The following is a 23,947-nucleotide window of genomic DNA, read 5'->3' on the forward strand; positions in this document are numbered from 1 at the left end:
TTGTTGACATACAATGAAGTTGAATTTTACTCAGAGGTTGGGTTATAAAGTCAGGGTTTAAAGCAAACACAGAGTTGTCATTAACCTTCAAATCTTTGAAGTTGCCCATTAAAGTGCAGTGTGCGTGGTTTTGTGTATGCAAGCCTGTGCTGTAATCAATATGGGAAAAAACGTATAATGCATGCAGCCATGTACAGCGCATAACAAAGAATACAGGCAAGATATAATTTCACAACACTTAATTGCAGTAGTGACATTGTTCTTTTTCCTTCTGTCTTTTTTTATTTTTCCTGGTTGAAAGAACTGGATTTGTGATCCTTAAATGTGTGTATGATGAGACTCTTTGCATTCATTTAAGCTGGCTCCTGGTCATATTTGGGTATGCACCTTATTTTATTTTTTATCCCAGTCAGCCTTTCAGTAAGGACAGGAGAGCTGCAAAGATAGAAATAACAGCAGCAAGATGGGGGCTCTCTGTGTGGTGTTGATGACAGGTGAGGAGCCCTCCCCGTGTGGCGTTGACCATGAAGGACCGTCTCCAAAGCTTTGAATGGATTGCCTTGCCAAGTCTTTGTAATGAAGAATCCACTCTGATTCCATTGGCCATATGGGGAAGAACCCTGGAGGCCCGATAAAGGTCACCCAGCTTTGGGGCGGAGAATCAAACTCAGTCTCAAATACAAAAGGCCACATGTCCTATGGGTCTATGCAATGGAAGGGACTGTTCAGGATGCGACAACCCACAGAAACAGAAAACAGGTTAGTGGTTGCCTAGGGCTTGGGAGGGGCCAGAGGGAGGGACTTTGAGGATATGGGGGTTCTTTGGGATGCTAGGAACGTTTTGAAATGGGATAGAGCCGTGACCCACGCCCACCAGTGCTATGAACATATTACCTAAGCCTACAGCAAGGTATATTTTGACACAAATCATGTCATAGTAATTGTGTGTCAGTGAAGTGTGATTAGACAGAAAACCAAGCAACTCTGGGTCACAGCAGTCCGGACGGGCACAGGGTTCTGGGTGCTTGGTGCCCTCACACAGGACCTTTGCTGCAGGCATGCATCATGAATAGTCCCATTGCATTTTTTACATCGATGAACTTGGCTGATGCAGAAAATGACTGGACTCTTCACCTTCCCTCATTACTGGCACCAAATCCCTGACAGGAGGTAACTTGAGGAAGGAAGGGACTATTTTGATTCAGTTCACAGGCACAGTCTGTTACTATGAGGTGTCATGGAGGCAGGAGTGTGAGGCCATTTGTCACATGGCATCCACAGATAGGAAGCCCAGAGAAACGAATGCTGTGGTTGAGCCTGCTTTCGTCTTTTTGTTCAGTCCTAGAGCCCAGGGCAGCCCCTAAGGTGGTGGCCACCCACATTCAAGGTGGGCCTTCCCGATTCGTTTGAACCTTTCCGGAAACACTGTTGCAGGCAGGCCCAGTAGTGTGTTTCCCCGGTGACTCTAAATCCAGTTGACCTTGGAAGCTAACCACTGCACTTCCCTGTCCCTTCTACTAGAGAAAAAGATGGCGTGAGAAGCTTGGTGCTGGCAAGGTGCAGCACCAAGATGGAGAACTAGGTAGTCTGGGCCTGCTTCTCTTGCTGGCAGCATGGATCCTTTTCTCAGGCTGCATTCATCCAATTAAAGTCACCTGTATGGCCCAGAGCGGCAGGTAACTGGAGCCCATTAGGAACAAAGCCAGGGCACTCCACTTCTCTTTTGCTGACTTGTAAAGTGCTTTAAGGGTCCTCTTCATCTACTGGGTTGTTAGCCCAGCTCAGGCTCTCTGTCTAAGGGGCTGACAGGACACTTGGAGTAGAAAGTGTTTCCTCACCCCGGGCCGCTTAGGAAGAGCGGGGCGGAGTGGAGGGCCCCAGCAGGCCCAAGCTTGCTAGATGTGATGCTAACAGGTTTTGTCCTTTGCCCTTCTCCTCTGTGTTAAGAACCATTAGATTATATTCTTAAAGCTAGCCCCAAGGAAATTCTCTTATCTGGCCACTGACTCACAGTCAAAATCCATGATTTGGCTAACACGTCCAATCAGGATTTACCAACTCAACCCTAACACAGATTCCCTCGCTTTCCCCCTTAAGACCCCACTCCTGCAAAAAACACCTTCTCTTTTTTTTATTACACTTGCTGCTGCTGCTGCTGTCTTTGTAGCACCCCTACCCTACACTCACACACACACACACACACACACACACACACACACACACACACAGCTCACTGATTGCCCCTCTTGGGTAATAAATTTCCTTTATGCTGAGAATTTAGTGTCTGGATATGTCCTGTTCCAATTCTAGGGGTGGGGGTGACCTCCCTTCCATGGGAGCAGGAAGAAGTGAGAGGAATGGACTTAGTTGGCGTGGTATGACTGGAATTATGCTCAAGTTGATACCATGTTCTGGAAGGATTTAAGATTTACCCAAATCAGCATGAGCCATGGCCTTGTGTCAATCAAAGACTCTGGCAGACTGGGCAGTAATGGGGAGGGGATCTAAGCCTCATGGGGTGGTGCTTGTGCCAGCCAGCACCTCTTGCTTTTCCACTTAAGGACACCACCGCCTGAAGGTCCCAGGCCCCCACACTCTGAAGATGACTCCCTTCGTCCTCACAGATAGGTTAGCTCTTTGCATTTGTGTGTGTGTGTGTGTGTGTGTGTGTGTGTGTGTGTGTGTGTGTGTGTGTTTGAGTACTCAGTGACTGAATTGCTAGCTGTGCTCAGTGCAACCAGAAAGGGCAACCGAAGGCTGGTCTCCTGGCCAGGCTCAGATCAATGTTAGCATGTATGGCTTTGCAAAGGCAAAGCTTGGGGTCTATCTGTGCCTTCCTGGGTCTACAACTTCAAGGAACAGGTGTAGTTTGACTGGGCACTAATGACTGGGGACATACAACTTCAGAGCACAGAATGGCTTGTGATGGAGCCTATTAGCTTTGCCTAGTTTGGTGTGTATGTGTGTCTTTCTCACTGAGCCACCTCTCCAGCCTCTTTCCCTGCTTCTTTTTTTTTAAATATATATGTATTTTATTTTTATTTTATGTATATAGGTATTTTGCCTGCATGTCTGTCTGTGTGCCACATGCTTGTCTGGTCCCAGTGGAGGCCAGAAGAGGGCATCAGATCTTCTGGAACTAGAGTTACAGATGGTTGCTACCTGTCACATGGCTTCTGAGAATCAAACCCAGGTCCTCTGCAAGGGCAGCCATCTTTGTCACTGAGCCATCTCTCCAACTCTTTCTCTAGTTCTTAAACGTTCCCGAGAATAAGTAAAGCCACATGAAGGGTTGATTCTGTCCTCATTGGTCAGTTTTCTTGACGTACCACCACATAGTATGCTTTGAAGAGACACTGGGTCCACAAGAGGGCTAATAAGTGTTGTAGAGAACACGGTTGCATCATCTGTTTTGGGAAATCCTGCAGTTGCCCAGAGAAGTAAGCCAGGTAGAGATCAGCGCTTTAAAAATGGGCATTCTGAGACTTAACTGCACATTTGAGCTTTTGAGGAGGGCCTCTCAGGGGCTGCACCCTCTTCCCAAATCCTTGGGTGTAAGGAACTCTCTGAGGAGAGTCAGTTATAGCACACACAGTGGCAAGCAAATGGCCAGCATCTTAGATATGGGCCTCTAGAGATCTGTTCTTAGTTCAGAACCACCTGAGAGCCTCAGAAATAGTCTCTGGTCTGAATTGAGCCACTGGGGGTGGAGCCAGAGCTCTGTGTCTGTAGCAGTTTGGAACATGGAAGAAGCTTCTAGAATGTCTTTGGCTTTTGTGAGCCTGCCCAGAAGAATCCTTTGGGTGTCATTGTCAATGCTCACAAATGCTCTTGGCATCTCCCATAATTGAAAGCATATGAAGTGAGGTCACAGGGGCAACTGCTCCACCCAAGCACCTTGCAGTCATGTCCGGAGACTTGTACAGTGGAGGAGTGGGATGCTGCTCACCGGTAGCAAGCCAGAGGTGAAGATGCTGTTCAGCACCCTCCAAAAATAAGGAACAGCCCCCACAACCGTGAGATTGTCCATTGCAACCCAAATTACAGTCAGCTGATTCTTTACACCAGCCCCGAAACACAGCTTCCTCCGTGTCCACAAAGAGCAGGGACCTTTCATCTGTTCCCACCCTGTGATCAGTAGAGGCCGGCATCTAAAGTTGGATCTGTGAAAAGACACCTGGCCGCCGACTGCCACCTGCGCTTAAGTTTTCAGAGGACAAGTGTGTTCTCTGGACCTCATCCACCTGTGAGGAAACAAGGAAGATGCATTGATGATGCCAAAGAGTGTTTAGGGAGCACAGGTGACTGATTATGAAGAATCAGACAGAGGGATGCTAGGGTAAGGTTGCAAAGTTGGGACGAAAGTGGTTAGTGTGAGATATGATGCTATCTTCAGGGTCTCTGCACTATGGGATAAAAAAATGTTTGCATCTCCAATAGACAAAGTTGTTGACATGTTGACCAATGACTTCGCAAACCCTGACATTTAATTAGAGCGAGAGAAGTTAGAACTGAGCCCTCCACATAGCCTTTATGCTTAGGCCACATTCAATGGTTTTTATTTTCAAGCTTGAGATGGTCTTTCTGAAGTTTTAAACACTTGGAGAGGAAGACATGGAAGACAGTTGAGGTCTAGGCAATAGGAAGAGGAGGAAGTTACAGGAAGTCAAAGAAGAACACAGAGAGGTGGTGTTTCTGTCTTGAATGACGCCTGATCAATTCTGGGTGATTCTGATTGTCACTATGAGATATCTCTTAACACTTTCCATCTAGAAGCAGCACTTGTCCTCTGTCAGTCACGGGGATGGTTGGAATGAGGTAAAAATGGTAAGAGATCAAGTGCACAGTGGGAGAAATAGAACCTAGCCAAGAGAAGTTATGAACTTGAGAGAAATGTAAGTCCAGATTCAACACAGAAATACTCATAGCATGCTCAGGAGGCAATGGAGACAGCTCTGAGAGCCGGTCAATGCAAATGCAGGGTGGTGGGACTGGATCGGTACAATGGGGTGATCACTATTAATAGTATGGCTGTTATTTTAGCCACAAGACTTCTGATTGCTTCCGGAAGTGCATGACAGGACACCATAGCCATTAAGAGTTCAGGGCCCAGCCAGGGTCCTTTAATCCCAGCACTTAGGAGGCAGAGGCAGGCAGGTCTCTGGGTGCTTGATGTGCCCAGTCTCCAGGACAGCCAGGGCTACATAGTGAGACCTTGTTGAACCTTGGAGAGAAGGCAGAATTATAGTTTGAACCCCAGCCCTGCCACTGTGGACCTGGATGGCTGTCTGCAAGTGGCTCACATGGGTTATACCCCTGTTAGGAAGCCTATAAAGCAAGGGCAGAGACACCCAGCCAGTATCACTGCCAGGGTATTCTACCGTATACTGTATACCGATGTGAGGATCAGTGAAACCTCAAAAAATAGTCCAAGTTGTTTCTAGTGTGGAACAGACCCGATGGTTTTGCTACTTGTATGGCATATCAGCTGTAGTTTGATTTTTCCCCAAGGCAAGTTGTGGAGGGTTTGAGTTCAATGGAATGGTGTGGGGAGGTACTCAAGGGGCAGGGAGGAAAGAGGAACCAATGACCCCAGTGTTCTGTTATTTAGCCTGTTACTACTGAGGGGCCTGGGGCTTAAGTCTCCTGGGAAACTTTGGGAGCTGGAGTACAGCATCCTTAGTAAGCATTACACCTTAAGGACATGTGGACTCTAGCCTTAATGTCTCAGGTCTGAATTGACATTGTTTGAAAACTGCCCCAGATATCATCAATTCTGAGACTCAAGCACTGCTCGATGGGTGCTAGGCTCAGAGACAACACACACATGGAGGGAGACCTAGAATACTCAGGAACTTGGGGAAAACTTAAAAGGTCCAGGAACCTAAGAATTTACAAGATCCACAGAGAGGCCTTGTCCAAACTTATACAAGCAGCAAGCAGTCGCTATGGAGAAAGGACTTCTAGAGAAGCCGTCAAGGAAATCAGGGGCCTCCAGGGGTACAGCTTTCACGAGTCTCCACCCATGCTAGGGTGGGCTGTTCAGTGATAGAGCTGCCTTCGATCACCCACACTCTTGTAAGTAACCCCTTATCCATGTATCATGGATTGACCAGGCCAACGTGTTGAGTGGAAGAACTTCTTCAGTCTCTCATCAGTACCCTGCCACGGATAAATATTCAGTTGTCTGTGGAAAGGTCTCATAACAGAGGTCTACATCCCTGTAGTTAAGGGTTGATCAAGCCATCTGTGAAAAGGCCAGAAGTGTGGGTGGGTGTGGAAGGGATGTAGCCGTGTCTAGTGGAGTCGGAATGAAACGGTACAAAACCGGCAGTGCCCTCTGGGCCAGTAATCTTTGTTTAAGTGTTTAAGTATTAAGGAAACAGCTAAGTATGAAAGAAGCTGTGCAAAATAAAATATTTCTCTATATTATACGTGATAGCTCAAATTGGAAATAGTAGTAATAGCCAACCTTTATTGAGTGGTTGCCTGTGCCTGGTGCTCTAAATGTCTTACAAATAGGCTAACTTTCTAGCAAATGGAAATTGGTTAAGCAGCTCAATGGAATATTACACAGCCATTAAAGAAGATAACTATGAAGATGATAACAAGAGAAATACCATATAAGTGATAAATGAACATCAGGCATGAGATGGTTTGTATTGCTGGATCCTCTTAACATAACAGGCCTCGTCCTATGGGAGAGGAAGAATTTCAGTCTCCTATCTGCAGGTTTGCTCGCTCTCATAGTGAGATTCTGTGCAATCCCCTTCCGCCCCTTAGTTTACAAGTCTCTCCCAATGTGTTTGCATTAAATTTCCAATGAAAAAATAAGGAAATGAAAAGGTAAATAAGAAAATGAAGAAGAAAATAAAGGAAAACAATCTTTCAATCATCTCTACAACAGTGTTTTATCCATCCTGACCCCGCGGGGAGTTGGGGGAAAGGATACTATAACAGAGAACAATCCTTCCAAAATAAGTGGATCTGGGGGCGGGGTGGGAGCTGTCCTGGATCAGGAGAGAAACGAGGCAAGATTGTAACTTACAAGCTAATAAAGGTCACAGAAAAGGCCAAGTTTGATTTCAGAGTCTTGGTGCTTAATGAGAAGGGGAGGAAGGAGAAAGGGAAGAATCAAACCCCGTGTTTGAAGGTCGATTAAGTGGATGAAAATTATCCTCGGAGTAAATATATAGTAGGTACCGCTTTAAATCGTATTTCTTTATGTCCGTTCTTGCATGCGATCCTGACAACCATTTTAAATGCTGTTCTTTTCAACTTTCCTGTGGTATAAGTGAAGTGATGGAAGACTGGAGATATAAAGTCACCTGCCCAAAGCCAGAGCAAGTCCGAGCTTAGAACCTTATGAAATGAGCTGGGGGATGGAGAGATGGTGTATAGATATGACGGACTGATGGGTTCCTGGTGACTGGCTTGGATTCTTAGATGGCTGGGTGGCTCAATGGTTGGATGAAGAGATGGATGGATGGAAGGCAGTGGTTGGTAGCTGGGGTAGTGGGATGGTTGGATATGTATGTATGTATATATGTATGATGTATAAATGGATGGAAGGAAAGATGATATATGTGACAGATGAATGGAGAGAAAGATATATGTATGTTTATAATGGATAGATGAATAGGTACGTGGGTAGATAGATGGATGGTGGAAAGTTGGTTCAGCTAACTACATAGGTAACAACAAACAATCTGGATTGTTACAAAGTTCAAATAGAAAAGCGGGAACATCGGGAGTGGAGAGGCTCTTAGGTAGGGAAGAAAGAAGGGAAGGAAGCAAGAAGGCGGTAAAGGAAGAAAACCCAGGCTTGGCAGGAAGAGTGTCCACTGGTCCTCTGTGGGACGTCTAGTCAGATGATGAGGATCTGGCACGTGTGGCACAGGGCAGGGATGCCAGGGCACTTTGGGGGAATCCATGCAGTGACTGGCCAGTCTGGGACACACAGGAGCTTAGTAACAAGTGACAGACTAAGGCATGGAGGCAGTGGTAGGAAGGGAGAAGAGATGTGATAGAAGAGAGGAGGGCAGGAAGAAAAAGAAAAGGAGAAACAAAACAATTGCAGGCCTGAGGGGAGCCACCAAGTCGCCAGGATTTGACTCAACTCCATTGTTTCTTGTTCTTCAGAGACTCCCATACCTCTCTTGCTTCATATCTGTCTTTGTATCTATAACATAGGAGGGCAGTTTAATCCCCTTTTCCCAGAGGATTAACTGGAGTCTGCGAAAAAGCTTAGCCAGTGTCTGCCTGGTACCTTCCAGGTGGAAACTGAGCAGAGCTCCAAGCCCAGTGGCTCCCAACCTTCCTAGTGCTGTGACTCTTTTAATACAGTTCCCCGTGTTGTGGTGACGCCAACCATAAAATCCTTTTCATGGCTACTTCATAACTGTTATTTTGCTACTATTATGAATCGTAATATAGATATCTGTTATGCAGAATATCTGATTTGTGACCCCTGAGAAAGGTTGTTATATCCCCGAAGGGGTCACAAACCCCAGGTTAAGAACCAGTGTCCTAGCCACTCACTCGTGTCATTTCCTGGAAACCCCAAGCTGTGTATCAAGAAACTGAAGCTTGACTACCCAGTGCATCCCGAGAAAGCCCATCTGGATCCCCAGTCCGTACAAGCTGCCACAGAAAGTAACCGTCTTTGAGGGGGAGACAATGAGATTTAGTACGGTAGCTTTAATTCTTGGGAATTAAAGCCTGCTGAACTTTGCAATAGGGAGACGTCCTAGGCTGATTTTTTTTTCCTTTTGCTCCATGGAGGGAAACATTAATAAATGGGTCCTGTTCACTAATGTAGAGTTGTGAGGTATTTACCAGGGAGTAGAGAGCAGCTGGAAGCAAGCAGTAAGAACTTGGGAGGTTCAGAAGGGGGCGGATGAAGATACATCAGATCCTGGTAGTGCCATGAACTTGGTGCCCTTTCTCCGGTCCACAAAGTTTTACACTTTAATAATTGATGCTCGGAGAGGGCCGGGCACAGCAGGCTTGGCATGAGGAATCCTAAAAAGCCGTATTAACCTGACTACTTGGCCTTTTTTACCACCCCTGCTGGGCTAGTTTGGTGCTGGATTATCTTGCCCCCCCCGCCCCCCCCCCAGACATTCTGTTGTCGGGATAAAGAGGTTCAACTTAACACTTCTCTCTGTGTCTGAGTCCCTCTCAGCTTTCCAATATTGACTCCACAAACTCAGCTCAGTACTCCTGTTGCTCTCTTCCCCTCTTTGCCCTGTCGAGGATGCCTCTTCTCTGAGGCACTAGAGAAGATACCTACTCAAGGCTGCTTTGCACGATACTACAGTTCCTAGTGTGTTGAGTGGCCCAGATACCCTCTAAGTAAGGCACAAGAGGAACTCAAACTAGGGGTCTGCCCGGAAGGACAAGTTCGGGAACAATTAAAGCTGTAAATTTAGGAGAAAGGGTAGAAAAGACAGAAGAAGTCGAGAGTCATTTTGTGGGCTTTTCGGTGGTATTGAGTCTTATCTTATGGATAGTGTGATGTGTGCAGGGTTTTGGAACTCGGAGAAGATACACTCATTAGACACCTGCTGGTAGAGAGTAGGCTTAGAGTGATGGGGGCTTTGTGTTACATGGGAGAGACATTGGCAGCTTGAGCTGTTCCTTAAGGATAGGACTCTAATTTTTCTTTGATGGTCAGTCTAAAATCAGCACCTTCTTTGGTGGTGTAGCAGTCATTGATTTAGAAGTATCCTAGTAAACACACACATGGTTATGCTACTTGATAAAGGCTCATATACCAAATCAGTATTCATAGAGGACCACGTATCCTCATGTATGTCCAGGACCCAGCTATGTGCTCACATACAGTATGTGAGTTTAAGCCTCTGAGTTCAAGCCCTGATGATAACTGGCTCCATTGCACAGCACAGGCTTCTGGACTTGCTCATGGTTAGCATCTTCATCTTCTCTCACTCAGAGCCCAGGAGGCTGGGATGGGCATTGTGCGGTTAAGAAAACTGAGCCCCAGGGGCCTTTTCTTTTACAGTGTCCAGTTGGCAGAACCAAGATTTGAGTCCAGGTCTCCTGACTCCACAGAGCTGTCATTTAATTGGGGGAGCATATTGACGGTGTATGTCTCATCATTAATTGCTTTCTGGCTAGCTTCAGACAGAAGAGTTCACTGTACATTTTCTTAAGTCTGTTAGGAGAACAAGACTCAGAGAGGTCAATGCACTGGAACAGGGCTACACAGGAAGTACCAGGGAGGCCACTGGGCTTAACTGGCCCCATTGTAACTTCCAAAGGAACAAGATGAAGTAGTGTCCAAGTAAGGACAACCTTGGCCTTGGGGTTTGGGATAGGCTAATAGCCACTGGCCAGGCTGCTAGAAGCAGGGTTTTGCAGGGTGCTGGCTTAGTCCAGGGAGGCACAGAAGGGAAGATGGGATCTGACTTGAGAGTTTAGGAAGAGCCAGCTCTGTCTACTCAGAAGAATGCTATTGGGGCCTGTTGTCTTCTTGAAGGCCCCAAGTTTTACTTTTTGATTTGCAAGCTGCAACTTTCTGGGGTGACCTATTGTAGCTACCTCCCTCAGCCTGTCATGGCCACCAGGTACACTGGAGACTTGCTGAGGTCACCGTGTTTTCCAAGGAGACCTCTGGTTCTGCAGAGAAGACACCGGGGTGTGAAGTCAGCGCTCCATGTCTCTGGAGACTCCGGTGCTTCGGAAAAGCATCGTTGGCTTGTCACTGTGGACTGTCGGGGGTGACACCCAGGCCGTAGAGAGTCACAGGGAAGTAACAAGTCTTCTGACCCCTTTCAGAGGGCGTCTCTCTCACTTAGGCCAGGGTGGTACACGAGCTCTCTATTGATGACAAGATGGGCGGAGCTTGGTTACCTGAGACCCAGTGCTCTTTCTACTTCTTCCTGAGTGACAGCCTCAGAAAGCCATCCATGCGGCTTGAAGATGGCTGGGTGCTTGCTGCCACTCTACCGTGAGTCATTGAAGATCTCTCTATGATGTCATTTACAATCCATACTTAGCTCCTGCTGGGTGAGCTTGTGGGACAGCCACAGATTTTAGAAAACAAACCAATGAAGAAAGCTTCTAACGTTGATAGACAAGCCCATGCCACTCACTTGATCTAATCTAGAATTCTGCTTTTCTGTTTTTTTTCTAACTAAAAGCGCTGACTTTCTATACCCTTTACCTCTCCCACCCCCCTACAACTGACAGTCTCTGAAGGACTCCTGGCCTCCTGTGAGCTTCAGCTGGAATCCAAGATCCACTCCATGACGGTGGGTTCCAAATGAGAGAAGCCCACTTAATAAAGCTGACCAACTAATGTTTTAAAAAATGTAGACATGGCTCAGTGGTTAAGAACACTGACTGCTCTTCCAGAGGTCCTGAGTTCAAATCCCAGCAACTACATGGTGGCTCACAACCGTCTGTAATGGCCTTCAGTGCCCTCTTCTGGTGTGTCTGAAGACAGTTACTGTGTTATTCATATACATGAAATAATTTTTTTCAAAAAATAAAAATTAAAAAAATCCAAGCAGTGGTGGCATACTCCTTTAATCCCAGCACTTGGGAAGCAGAGGCAGGCAGATTTCTGAGTTCGAGGCCAGCCAGGTCTACAAAATGCAAGGTTGTTCAAGAGGCTCCTAACACATTACGGACTGTCCATATTGCTCTTGGTTGTCCTACTCTGCCCCAGAGATTGAAGATAAGTTCCCACTGCTAAAGACCATAGAGGACATTAGATCCTGAACAGCCAGAGGGACTTAATGAACGATGGAGTCTGGAGAGCGATGAAGAAAAAACAATTTTCCTCCAGCCCAGAATCTGGCCAGAAGGATGGGCTCTGGCCCAAGGGCTGACTCTCCTATAGACCAAAGCATGGGAGGGTTTCAGAAATACTTAGAGCAGACAGGGGTACAGAGATAGAAGGGACCAATTCTTGCTCTCAGTGGGGAAGAGGCTGTGGGTTAGGATGTAAATGTCGTACTGTTAGCCTTGAAGCAACTGTCAGCCTTGAAGCATCTGCAGAGCCAACAGGGCCAGCTCTCTTTGCCTTAAACCTCAGGACGGTGTCTCTGGCTTGAGTTTCTGTGGCCTGAGTTGGGTTTTTGCTTGACTGCAAGACAGTTTGCAGCAGTCCTGGCGATACCCGCTCAGCCTTCCCCATTGGGGGAGGGATCATTCTTTTCCCTTGAGTAGTTTCGAGCCGAGCCCGTACTGTTGCGAGAATGTTTGAAAACTTCTCTTGGCTCGCAGAATGCAATTCTGACAGTGCTGAAGGCTGCCAATTAAATGACGGTTTAGATAAAGGCTGTGTGGGAGAGGGGAGTCCAATATCCGGAAACCTAATAATGGTTCCCTCCTGTCTTTCTGGAGCTCTGGCATAATCCTGATTGACTGGCTCACTTCTTTGGGCATTCCCACTTACTGGACAATTTAATAACATTTAAAATGTTTGACAACTTTTATTTGAGGGCAGACATGCTCGGGGAGGAGGGGCTGTGGGTAAGGATATAAATGTGGCACGGTTAGGAGAGCTGCCGCAAGTGTGAATAAGACTCTTTTCACGTTCGGGGGAGAGGAGCTGAGGGCCAAGGACAGACTCAAACCTAGGACCCATCAGAAGATACAGGGTGCCATGCACCTGTCCCAGAGAGAGGCGCTTTCTGGAGTTTGCTTTTCTCACGCACTTCAAGGATGGCACTATGACCATAGCTGTCACATCAGTGAAGTATCCCAGAGCCATACACCCAATGCGTCGTGCCACTGGTGGCCCAAGGTCTCCAGTTCTCAGTCATCGCCCTAGTCTGTACAGGGCCAGTGTGATGGTTCAACAGCTAAAGTCACCAGCTGCCAAGCCTGATGACCTGAGTTCAATCCCCAGGACTCCAGGTGTGGAAAAAGAGAATCTGCTTCATTAAACTGTGGTCTGATCTCCATATAAATGCTGTGGCACCTATGAATATATATCTCTATATATGTGATATAGATAGATAGATATAGACATCGACATAGACATAGACATAGACATAGACATAGATGAACAATCAGTGAACTAAGAAATTGGGAAAAGGGTTAGAATGGGGAAGATGGCTTAAGAGCTAAGATTACTTGCAGTCCAATCGTGAGAACGTGAGTTCAAATCTCGTTTATTGGACAATTTAATCACATTTGAAAATGGTTGATGACCTTAATTTGAGGGCTGACATCTAGTGTGTCTGTGTGTGTGCCTTTAACCTTACTTAGCACTGGGGAAATGTAGGAAAATCACTGGGGCTATCTGGGCCCAGATTCAGTTAAGAGACCCTGACTTTAAGGGTTTGAGTAGGACACCGAATGTCTTCTGGCCTCCACAGTACATACCTATGCACATAAATGTGTGTGTGTGTGAGAGAGAGAGAGAGAGAGAGAGAGAGAGAGAGAGAAAGAGACAGAGAGAGAATGAATAATATGAATCTAGCAGGCATTAACAGCAGCCACATTTGGACATCTGAATGGGGACTGTTCACCAGGTTGGAGAGAGTCAAATGAAAGTAACAGAACTGGGCTGAGGGCTGGGAGTCTAAGCAGAGAAACATAGCATACTATATAAACAGTCACCGCTAGGTAAAAAAACAAAAACAAAAAAAAGCCTCGCCCAAAGTAAGGCCACAGCACACAGAGAGTGCTAGCCCATTCATAAATCCCTGTGTGCGCTCATGTACAGCCGTGACGAATGGCTTATGCGTAGCCCACTCCCAAATCAAAACTGGCATAAACTAATATAATACTGTAAATAACAGGAAACAGGGCTCACTCTCACAAACACGCAGCATCATAGCGCTTCTACCAGGAGTCTCTGAAGAAACAATCCCGGAACAGATTACCCTGTCCGTAAACAGCACAGCCTCAGCCTCTGCAGCTCCGGGAAGATGATGGGGAGCCAGCAGCCAGACTTGAGAATTATAAACGTGTCCTGAGTAGTTCTGGCAATCCTGAGGTAAGCCCGAGGCAGGTTGGTCTCTTCCACCTTAGCACAGCTGAGTCCTTGTGGTGGGGATTGTCCCTGGCACGGTAGAATGTCCCTGGGATCTGCTCACTAGGTCTCAGGAGCGTCCCCATAGCCTCAGCATGCAAGCAAACAAAACACTCCAGACAGTGTGTCAGGGGCCCTTTTTTGTAGGGGCTGGGAAGGGAACAAACTTGCCTTTCACTGGAAATGACACTATTTTTGAAGGGTGGTTAGAAGTCATGGCTTAGCCGTTCAGTAGAAACCAAAACTGTGGTCAGGAGGTTGTAGTAACAGCCTTGGACAATGAGGTCAGTCTTCAATGGCAGCAAGCGAGACTGCATTTATCCTACAGATTGTAACCAGCTGGCAGAGGATCTGGCTTTCATAAGAAGCTACCGGGGTGTGTGTGTGGGGGGGGGGGGACAAAAGGGGACACCAACTTCTATACTCAGGGAGCCTCATTGATTTAAGTATGTGAGTTTGTGTAGGATCAGGAACCCTTAGGCTCACACATGGAGGATCATACACACACACACACACACACACACACACACACACACATGCACCACAATACACCCCCCACCACACACATGCACAGACTCACACATACACATCCACCACACCCACTACACACCACATATACACACATTATACACGACATACACACATCACGCACAAACACACACCACACATACCACACACACACACACACACACACCACAGAGACACCACACCACACACACACACTACACAACACACACACATTGCCCACCACACACAAACATACTACCCACCACACACCAACACACATCACACACGCACACACAAACACTTATATAAGGGGTAATGACCAAAATGTTTTATCAACCAAGTATGCCTGATGAACTACGTTCCCTACTGTGGAACCCAGTCTCAGCTGCAGCTGCCAGGGTGGGGGTATGCAGAACTGCACAGGGGGCTCCAGTTATTAAGAAACTTTAGGAATAAAGTCAGAGCAAGCCCTGACAAAACAGAAACGCTCAGAGGCTAGAGGCCAAGCTGGAGGTCCCCAGGGTCAACCTCCGATCTGCTGGAAGGTTACGTTGTGTTTCTTCCTAGTCACTCTCAACCTGAATCCAAAGGCACTGGTGCCATTGCTGATACAATGTCTATTTCCTGAAGCAGACAGAAGGCACAGAAGAAAGAACACACTTTGATTTGTAGGGCTTTCAGCTTAGCAGGTGATGTTTGTTCTGCCTCCCCCTTCTTTTATTTAGAGGTCTGTTGATGTGGCTACAATTTTGTTCCGGCAATAAAGGTGAAATATGTGTGGATGTTAACAAAGACAGCCCAAGATGAGCCACTGGAAGGATGTGACTGGTTAGGATTTAATATTCATTAAGATTAAAAAAAAAACTATTATGCTTTTGAAAGCCAAAATCCTAGCCTCTTGCATCCCAGGCTGTGGCAGAAGCCATTTTAAAGCAGGTCCAGGAAGGCGGCTGTTGGAAATGTGGCTGTTGCCCAGGGGCCAGAGTAATGTGTCGGATTAAAGGGACAGAGCTGTCCATGACCCTTGCTTTCCCTGGCCAGCCCAGTCTCAGGGTTGTCCCAGTGAGAGTGACACTCAGTTCTCCCTCAGTGGGCTGCAGGAGGAAGACACAGACATGAGCACATTCATCCCCTGAGATGAGCTCTGACCACGGCCCAATTAACCCGAAATGCAGCAAAGGCCCTATTTGTGTTTTTGTGTGTGTGTGTGTGGGGGGGGGATGGGCAGAAACGGATAGGAATGGGTAATTGGGAGACATTAAGGAAGAGACTCTAATATTGCCTGTCACGGTTTAATATGGGGAACTATTAATGATCCATTACTGTGAGCACTGAGCGATAAGGTTGCTGCCAGCCCCTTCTCAAGCCAGGCAGCCAGCGGACCCTTCTCCTCAAGTGGGGAATTAGTTAGATCCTCTGATGCCGAAAGCCTAGAGACCAGCATTAGCACTTTCTAGAAGGTCTACACCTGTTGGACACCCGGCAGGGCAGCTGTGCCGCTCTCCAGTAAGAGCGTTAAATGCATAGCAACTCCTCCAGCCTGACTCCCGACCTATGCTGTATGATTGTTTCCCAGCTGCGAGGTTCTTCTTTCTTATGTCCTAATAGAAGTCAATGCAGACCAGAAGAGCTCGGCTCACTGTTTGTAGAACACACAGCACTGGAGAAACCTCAGTTAGGGAGTGATGAAGTAGTACTTAGCACTGTGTGATGAGGTAGTACTTAGCACTGTGTGATGAGGTAGTACTTAGCACTGTGTGATGAGGTAGTACTTAGCACTGTGTGATGAGGTAGTACTTAGCACTGTGGTATTCCCATTCATGAATGTGTATCACATCAACACCTCCTACATATTATTTCAGAACAACAAACATAGGGTTTTCTTTTAAGGGATTCATTGACTCTACACTGTTGGATACAGTAGCCACTAGGCACCTTGACCATGTTTAAGTTGTCTTAATCAAAATGAAAGAAAAATTTAAATCTAATGTCTCGGCCACAGGAAGCATTTGAGGTGCTATAGTGATACGTGGCTAGTGGCTACTGAGCAAATCCAGGACATCTCCATCATCACACAGGTATGTGGGACATTTTGTGGGTTGTAGCAAGTATGCTGTGCCCTCCCATAGGATGGGAGACTTGGAATAGTCTCCAAGAAATCGTCATCTGAAGTGCCAAGGCGTCCCTTGTGTATTGTCCGATCAACAAGCTATACCACATCAGTCTTTAGAAGCCAGTGGACTCACACACACATGCACACATCCTTGTGGAAGTGTGGAAAGACAGGAAGCTACACGCCAGGCTGTCAACAGTAGCTGCCTTGAGGAGGGAGGATCACTCTTTTCCTTTTATTTTTCTGGCTCATATATTATCCAGACATATGTCAGTGTACCTCATTCCTTTCCGTCCCTCTGTCCCTCTGACAGTGGCTGGTGCTAGCTGATTGGTGACTCATGGCAGTACCTGGGAGCTGCGAGATTAAAGGCTTAGGGCAGCTCGGTTGCAGCTCCAGACACTGTGCTGGAGGTTCGAACCCCAGCGGCTGTCCAGCCAACCAAGCACACACACACCCAGGGATTTGTTAGTGTGATAACCAGGAAGAAGGGACCAACAGCCACTTTTCTGAGCCCAGGAGTCTATGCAGCTGATGCCAGGAAGGGACAAGCCAACATTTTCTCCTGTATTTCCTTTAAAGTGGCTTTAATCTCTTGGTATGGTTTTCTTTTCCAAAGAGAAGAAAATCTTGTTAATCCTTGCCTGTTGACTATGCTTACAATTTCATCCATAATGTTTGGTTTACAAAACTGTGGATTTTCTTCCATTAGTTACAGACTTCTACGTGAAGCAATGACCAGGTAGAGTGACGTGAATTTTTCTGAGCATGTATGATATATGCATAAAGCTCAAAGCGTTTTAGATGTAAATTTAGTTACATACATGCTATGCACCAATATGTGTATATGCATATTGATGTGTGTGCAGGCATGCATATATGTATGCATATGTATATCTGTGTATATGTGTATATATATACACACACACATGTATGTGTGTATTTGTGTGTATATGAACATGTATGTATATATAACGTGTCTACATCTGTAGACATGTATGTGCATGTGTGCATATGTGTGTTTAGCTGACCCTCATTATGATGAATTCTATATTTGTACATAAGCTCACTTGCTCAGTGAGAGCTCAGATTCTGCTCCTGGCTCCTTCCTGGTCTCCTGCAGTTCTGCTCGGTCAGTGGCCCCCAAGTGGAGTGCTGAGAGCCGTCTGTTGTCTCCAAGCTCAGGGATGCTGCAGTGTACCTGAGGCAAAAGACAGAGATTCTGCGAGCTTGGTTTTGGCGGGAATTATGGTGTTCTGGTGGTGGTCTTCTTGCTGATGAGCCGCAGTCAATAGGGTGTTTGAAAACAGACATAGGTAGAAAAAGTTTCAATAGTGAATGGCGGTTTGCAATGCTGTGACCAGACACTCACAGGATCCTAACCCCGTCTTAGCCTCAAACCGCACAGTCTCCATCCTGCCTACTCCAAGAGTTCAGTCTTGCTCATAACCTGTATGGTTCTTCGGCAGTCGCTGTGAAGTGAGCACACAAACTGAGTGTGGGACTGCCCATGGGCTCCTATGTGGTCTTCTCTCTCATGTCCCACTCTATCCATCTGAGGCATAGAACAAGGATAAGGCGTTGCCATTTCATTCACCCCCCTAAAAGATGCCTTACACTTTCCCATTGTACCAGGGATGGCAGTTTTGGGGGAGCTGGCATGAAGGGAGCAGGAGTGAAATGGGGGACAGCTTTTGCACTGGCTATGTTTGAGTGTAACATATTGACAGTTTAGGGAATTTCTCCCTCCCAAGCCTCCTCCACAGGGTATGGAGAAAACACGACCTCACGTTCCTGTCTTCCATCGGTCAAATGTTTACTCTGAGGTTTTCCTTCCCTGACACCTCTGGGTGTTGCCTCCAAGCTCAGTTTTCTCTCTAGAGTCAAGGAGGAAACCCCAGAGCCAGAGGCAAGAGGCTCTCAGACCCATGGAGAGGCAAACACCACCAGATACATGTCCCTTCCAAGCTGGGCAGAAGCCACACAGGGTGGAGTCTGGGCACAGGAGTGGGAGACTCTGAGGTGGAGCCTCCATGGAGTCTGAGGCAGGCACAAAACCACAATTGCTACTGAGAGGCCCCGAAGCCTCCAGCTGCCGCTGCTGCTCACTTCTGCGCATGTCAGCCCGGGCCTCTCTGTTCCCGCGACTTGCAGCGCGGCAGGCAGCATTTATGACCGTGTTGTCAGGGAGCCTTTCAATCTTTTTATGCTCCGCTTTCAAAGCTGTCTGGAAATGAGATAAGTTAAAGCTTAATACAGATTTTCAGAAACACCTGTATTTGTCAGGCTGACCTAATATTAACACAAGTTCTCGTCTCTCCTAGAATGTTACCCCATCTATTGCCAGGCCATTTCCCAAGGCTGTGCTGAGAGTCTAAAGAACTCATCTGTGCACCCGAAGCCATGAATACCAAGTAGACGAGCAGAATGGCTCCAGGGGCAGAGGGCTGGGCTACCCAGGAAGCTGACACTATCATACGCAGCAGTATACGGCCACCGTAGTTCAATTGGGCTCCTAAATCCTGGAGCGTAAGAAGGTATCATTCTGTGTGTCTCACAGCCTTGGTCACAGTGTGAATCCTGATCTCCATATTGAGAAGAGTTAAGAGAAACCACCAAGTCCAGACCCAGTAATATATATAGTTCATAGGCTCCCCAGATACATTGCCACGTCTATTTTTTTGTTTTGCTGGACTTGACCTCATTCTGCAAGTGATGCAAGAGGTGTGCGAGCATTCCTTCAAGGCTCCGCCCCACAGTTACCTGGCAACAGCCAGGTATGCCTGACTCACTATAAAAGGGGCAGCTTGCCCCTTACTTAAGTCACTCTCTTACCCTCTTACTCTCTTACCCTTTCTGTCCCTTCTCTCGGGGCGGAGCCTAGAAGGAATGCTAACACACCGTACCAGTAGGATGGGCTAAGTTCTCCTCCTCAAGATGATGCCCAGGGCAACTATTTGGGCAGCAGTTTTTCATTAAACAGCAGACTGAGCCACAGTCTTCAGTCAGTCTCCTCGTGGATGTCACTGAGTGCAAGGAGGCTTCAGGACTCTACTTCTGACCTACAGAGTCAAAATTCCTTAGAGCAGGTGAGGTCTGTTTTCATAAGCTTCCGGGGTGACTCGGGGAACCCTCTGAGATTGTAGCCCAAGGGGCTGTTAGCTAGTGGGGCCTTTCAGTTGCTCTAAGCTGTGTCATGCTTCTCTCGACCTTTTGGGGGACAGAGTAGGGACAGCTGAGGCAAGACTGTGGCACAGAGAGAGTGCCAGCCCTTGTTCTGAAATCAAACCTGTGCCTCTTGGGGCTCTCAGTGAGACATGTTTCTCTGATACAGCAGCATCTCCCTGGGAAAAGGATATATGCTAACAGGCCTGTTAACCTAGGAATTTACCCATAGTGCACCTTACCTAGAGCAGACCTGCTCACTACCATCCATACAACATGGACTGGGGCAGCAAGCCCCGTAGACAGAATCCAGAGGAGTCACGTGTTTTTTCTAGGGGATGCCATTTCTTCCTCCAGTAGCCTGCAAGGGGGCACTTGACTGGGGGATGACAGACACAAGGACTGTCCCTTTAGGAGCCCAGCTTTGGCACTTCAAGCCATGAGGATTGCATGACGCTCTCAAGCTCATCAAAACTGGACTCAAGAATGATATGTCTTATCTGGTGCCACGCTGATAACGTCGGCACAAGAAACAGTGGGCGCTTCATGGCTTAGCCATGGAGCCTTTTATTTTAAGTGACACATTCTAGTAGTGACTTAATTGTAAGTCCGATAACATTCCTTGTAATACTGTCTCCAGTCCTGAGAATTAATTTGACTGGAAAAATTCCAGAAGGACTTAAATGTTTCTCATTAAAAGCATTATAGATAACTTATTAGACATTGTAACTAATTGTAATACCGCCCAGTGCAGTGCCACCCAATTAAGATGCCGTTTCTTCTCCTGTGATTAGCTGGCAAACCTTTTCCATAAGAATATGCCCCCTAGAATGTAGATCAATTAAGCATATATAATTGGGCTGAACCACTTGCTCCCCCGATAATCACTCTCTCTGGTGTGATGTACCCCAGCTGAGTTGGGAGCTCACAAAGCCTGTTGCCCTGACCTCTACTGAGAGCCTTGATGAATGGATCTCCTAAGGCAGTTTGCAGGCTGTTTCTTCTGAACCCTCTGGCAAAGATGTATCCTGTTCGCTAGCTATGGGGGATTTTCTTCCATTTGCACACTTTCCTTTTGTAAGAGGATGGAGAGAGGCTGTAAGATGGCCATCATTCTTGGCCTGGCTTATGGAACAGGTCAAGCAGGAAGGCAGTGCTGTTGGGTAACTTCTGGTTACCTCCAAGCTAGAGTTCTGCCTGGGTTCTTGAACCCCCAAGTCCCTACAGCTTCTGGTCAGGCCGCCCTCTACTGGTTTCTGTGGATCGGTGGGAAGCTTAACAAAGGAGAGGAAAGCTCTGTCTGTGTCCACCAAAGCAGTGGATTTCCTATTGCTTCGTAAATGTTCCCCAGACAGGACATTGCAACCATCTAGCTCTGGGACATAGGCAAGGTTTCACAGGAGTGTTGGAACAATGCCTGTCATGGACCAAGGTTAAGAAGTGACAGGTGAGAAGGCTGAGGCCGGATGACCGCCTAGAGCTCAAGATCAGCCTTATAGATAGGGAGAAGCAGGTCATCATGGGCTTCGGAGTGAGACTCTGTTAGGGGAAGAAGGGAGGGGGAGAGGGAGGGACAGGACAGAAAGACAGAGAGAGACAGAGAAGAACAAAGAGACAGAAAGAGAATGTAGAGAGAGGGAAGGGGGATGGGTGAGGATTGCACTATTCTTCTGCCCTTCTCCCCCGGATTATCTTTTGCCTACCTGTGCGTATGAGGTGAGAAGAAAAAAAGAAAAAGAAAACACATAAAGCAAAATCCTAAGCCACGGTGAATTGGGATCAATTAAAATTCACCTCTCTAAATCATGTTTGTCGTCGGTATAGTGGCTAGGTCTGCTTAGCAGGTTTCAGCAGGAAAGCCACGCAGGGGCCCTCCAGGAGGACAGGTGGGGCTATGATTAGGACAGGAGCCTGGAAAAAGGCTCTCAGAACAGGGCAGACGTCGGCAATGCTTGGCGTGTGTAGACTGGCATGCTGTTTGAGGGAGTGGGTAAGGTGTGCGCCTTAAAGATATATCCGTGGATTTCCTGTCCATAAATCATCTTCTCCGCGTCATCATTTTTCATCAGTGGGGGGAGTCAGGGGGAGTCGGAGCTGAGCATAATGTTGCCTGTCATTACAGAACATCTGGCCCTAATGTGCAGGAGCAGCTGTTTAGTACCTGCGATGTAAACAAAGCACTCTCATCTTGGCTGCCGCTGTTCCCCATCCCGGAGGCAGAGTACCATCAGGATCGGCTTGTCTCCTGATGGGAAGAAGAGAAAACGGGCAGTTCCAACAGGGCAAGGATGCTTGTGTGATGACTTACCATGTGCCAGGTGCTGTGGATCTGTTGTGTGAACGTCTTCCAGGGAATAGTAAGCAAATACCTGTTCTTGCCTCCCGCCAGGTAGGCCATTAACAACAGGCCGAAGTATGATTTCAGCAAAGTTTAGCTTGGCAAATCAAAAAGTATATTATAGGGCTTCCCTAGAGAGCATGGGTAACCCCAAAGCAGCTGGATAAGCAAAGAATAAACACAAAAAACCAACCAACCAACTGAAAACTCACCCGAAGTTGGGTGAGGGCTTCTCCTTAGCTACATAGTTACAGTCTCTACTTCAAAGAGCTCCCACCTTCGATACACTGTCGCACCTCTTGGAAACCAAGCAACCGCATGCAGCTTGGACAGAATTACATGTAAGGAGGAGGAAAGTCTAGCAGGAACCAGGCTAGAATCTCAAGTCAGGGTCAGACAATTCTTCCCACCCTCTTTTTCTGTAAGGGAAAGTCAAAGGTTAAACAAGCCCCAGTTTGAGAGTCTCCCCCAAGTAGTCATGGCTAACTCTGATGAAGATGCTTGCCGTTATGCCTGCAGGATAGCATTGTGGGACACAAGTGCTTCCATACAGCTGAGCGCCAATGAGTTTACTGGGTGTCACTCACAGAGTTTGTCTGATCTCACCCCAGCCTGCATGGTGACTTCTCTGTAGCTGCATGGGTGGAGGCACTGCACAGAAGACCGCTCATCTTCCTGTGTGACTTCAGAGGTGTTTATTTGGGTGTGGGTGCAAAGGCGCAGAAGTAGAGACTGCATCTGCCGGAGGCACAGTGCATGCAGCTTTATCTAAGACTGAGATGAATGTTGCAACCTGAAAACAACTTGCCTACAACGGAGAAACGAACAGAGCTCTTACAGCTCGCTGAGTTACGCATCAAGAGGTCCAGAAGGATTTGTTTGGATGAGATTTTTGAGGTCATGTTTCACCATGGGCAAGACAACGATGTTTGCTGCTATGTGAAGGTGGGTGCTCTGGCAGCAGGTGGCAGTGCCATATGAACACCCTAGTCATATGAGCCAATCACCAAGCCCTGTTCTCCTAATATTCCAGGAGATGGTATTCACAAACATACCTTTACAATCTTTAATCAAAATTTTAAGAGACAAATATTTAGAGAAAGAATCAGACTTTTCCACTCCTTGCCCAGGCTAGTAAATCTACTGAGTAAATTCATAACAGTCCTAAGTACACACTTTAACTGTAGGTGCTACAGCAGAGTCTTTGCCAGTCTTTGGGACAGACAGTGATACACCCTTCCCCCTCCCTCTCCCCCTCTGTCCCCCACCACGGCTGCAGCTGCTCTTTTAGAATGCTGCTGAGATCTTAATACCCAAGTGTTCCCCAATTCCACCTCTTAGACCCAGAATCAAGTCTCTGCAGATTTGAGTCATTTACCTTTCTGGTGGTTTTAGGGTGTCTTTCATACCCATGGTCTGTTGGTTTATTTAAGAGAAGGTATTTGACAGTGGAAAGAGGTGTCCAAGAGTAGAAGGGGAAGCAGGGGTAGCTCAGGATGGCTCCCTTTTTTTCCGATGTCTTTTGTCCCATGCCTCTCCTCTGACCCCTGAGCCCTTTATCTCCTAGGCCTCCCAGTTTCTCCTCACTTTGCCCTCCCTCCTGTTCTGGAAGGAACTTTCCTGCCCGGCTTCTTGGCTGTAACATCACAGTTCCAACACCAGCAACTCAGCCTTGGAACTTTGGCTACCCCATGCTCAAATCCTAACTCTCTAAATGCACCCTCTGCTGTGTGGGTGTTAGTGAATGTTCGCCTCTCCCCCACGGAAACTCTGGATAACCTGGGACAATAACGATTATGCCATGGGC

At 47.1% G+C, this 23,947-nt stretch overlaps 1 protein-coding gene and 1 long non-coding RNA gene across 4 annotated transcripts in view; one reads left to right on the top strand and one right to left on the bottom strand.

Annotated features, from left to right (window-relative positions):
* Positions 1–23,947, top strand: part of Cdh13 (cadherin 13) — a 1,184,913-nt gene that overhangs the window by 154,910 nt on the left and 1,006,056 nt on the right. The gene's annotated exons all lie outside the window — the stretch shown is intronic.
* Positions 1–23,947, bottom strand: part of Gm51555 — a 60,370-nt gene that overhangs the window by 21,427 nt on the left and 14,996 nt on the right. Inside the window, exons 2-3 of one of the 2 annotated variants that reach the window (XR_003947470.1) lie at positions 21,964–22,047; positions 15,428–17,838 (exon numbers count right to left, since the gene is read on the bottom strand). This is a non-coding gene — a long non-coding RNA (predicted gene, 51555). Of the gene's footprint in view, positions 1–15,427; positions 17,839–21,963; positions 22,048–23,947 lie in introns of those variants that run through there. The other variant, XR_003947471.1, reaches the window with a different exon arrangement.

This window comes from Mus musculus, chromosome 8 (assembly GCF_000001635.26).
Source record: "Mus musculus strain C57BL/6J chromosome 8, GRCm38.p6 C57BL/6J".
Taxonomy (NCBI): Eukaryota; Metazoa; Chordata; class Mammalia; order Rodentia; family Muridae; genus Mus; species Mus musculus.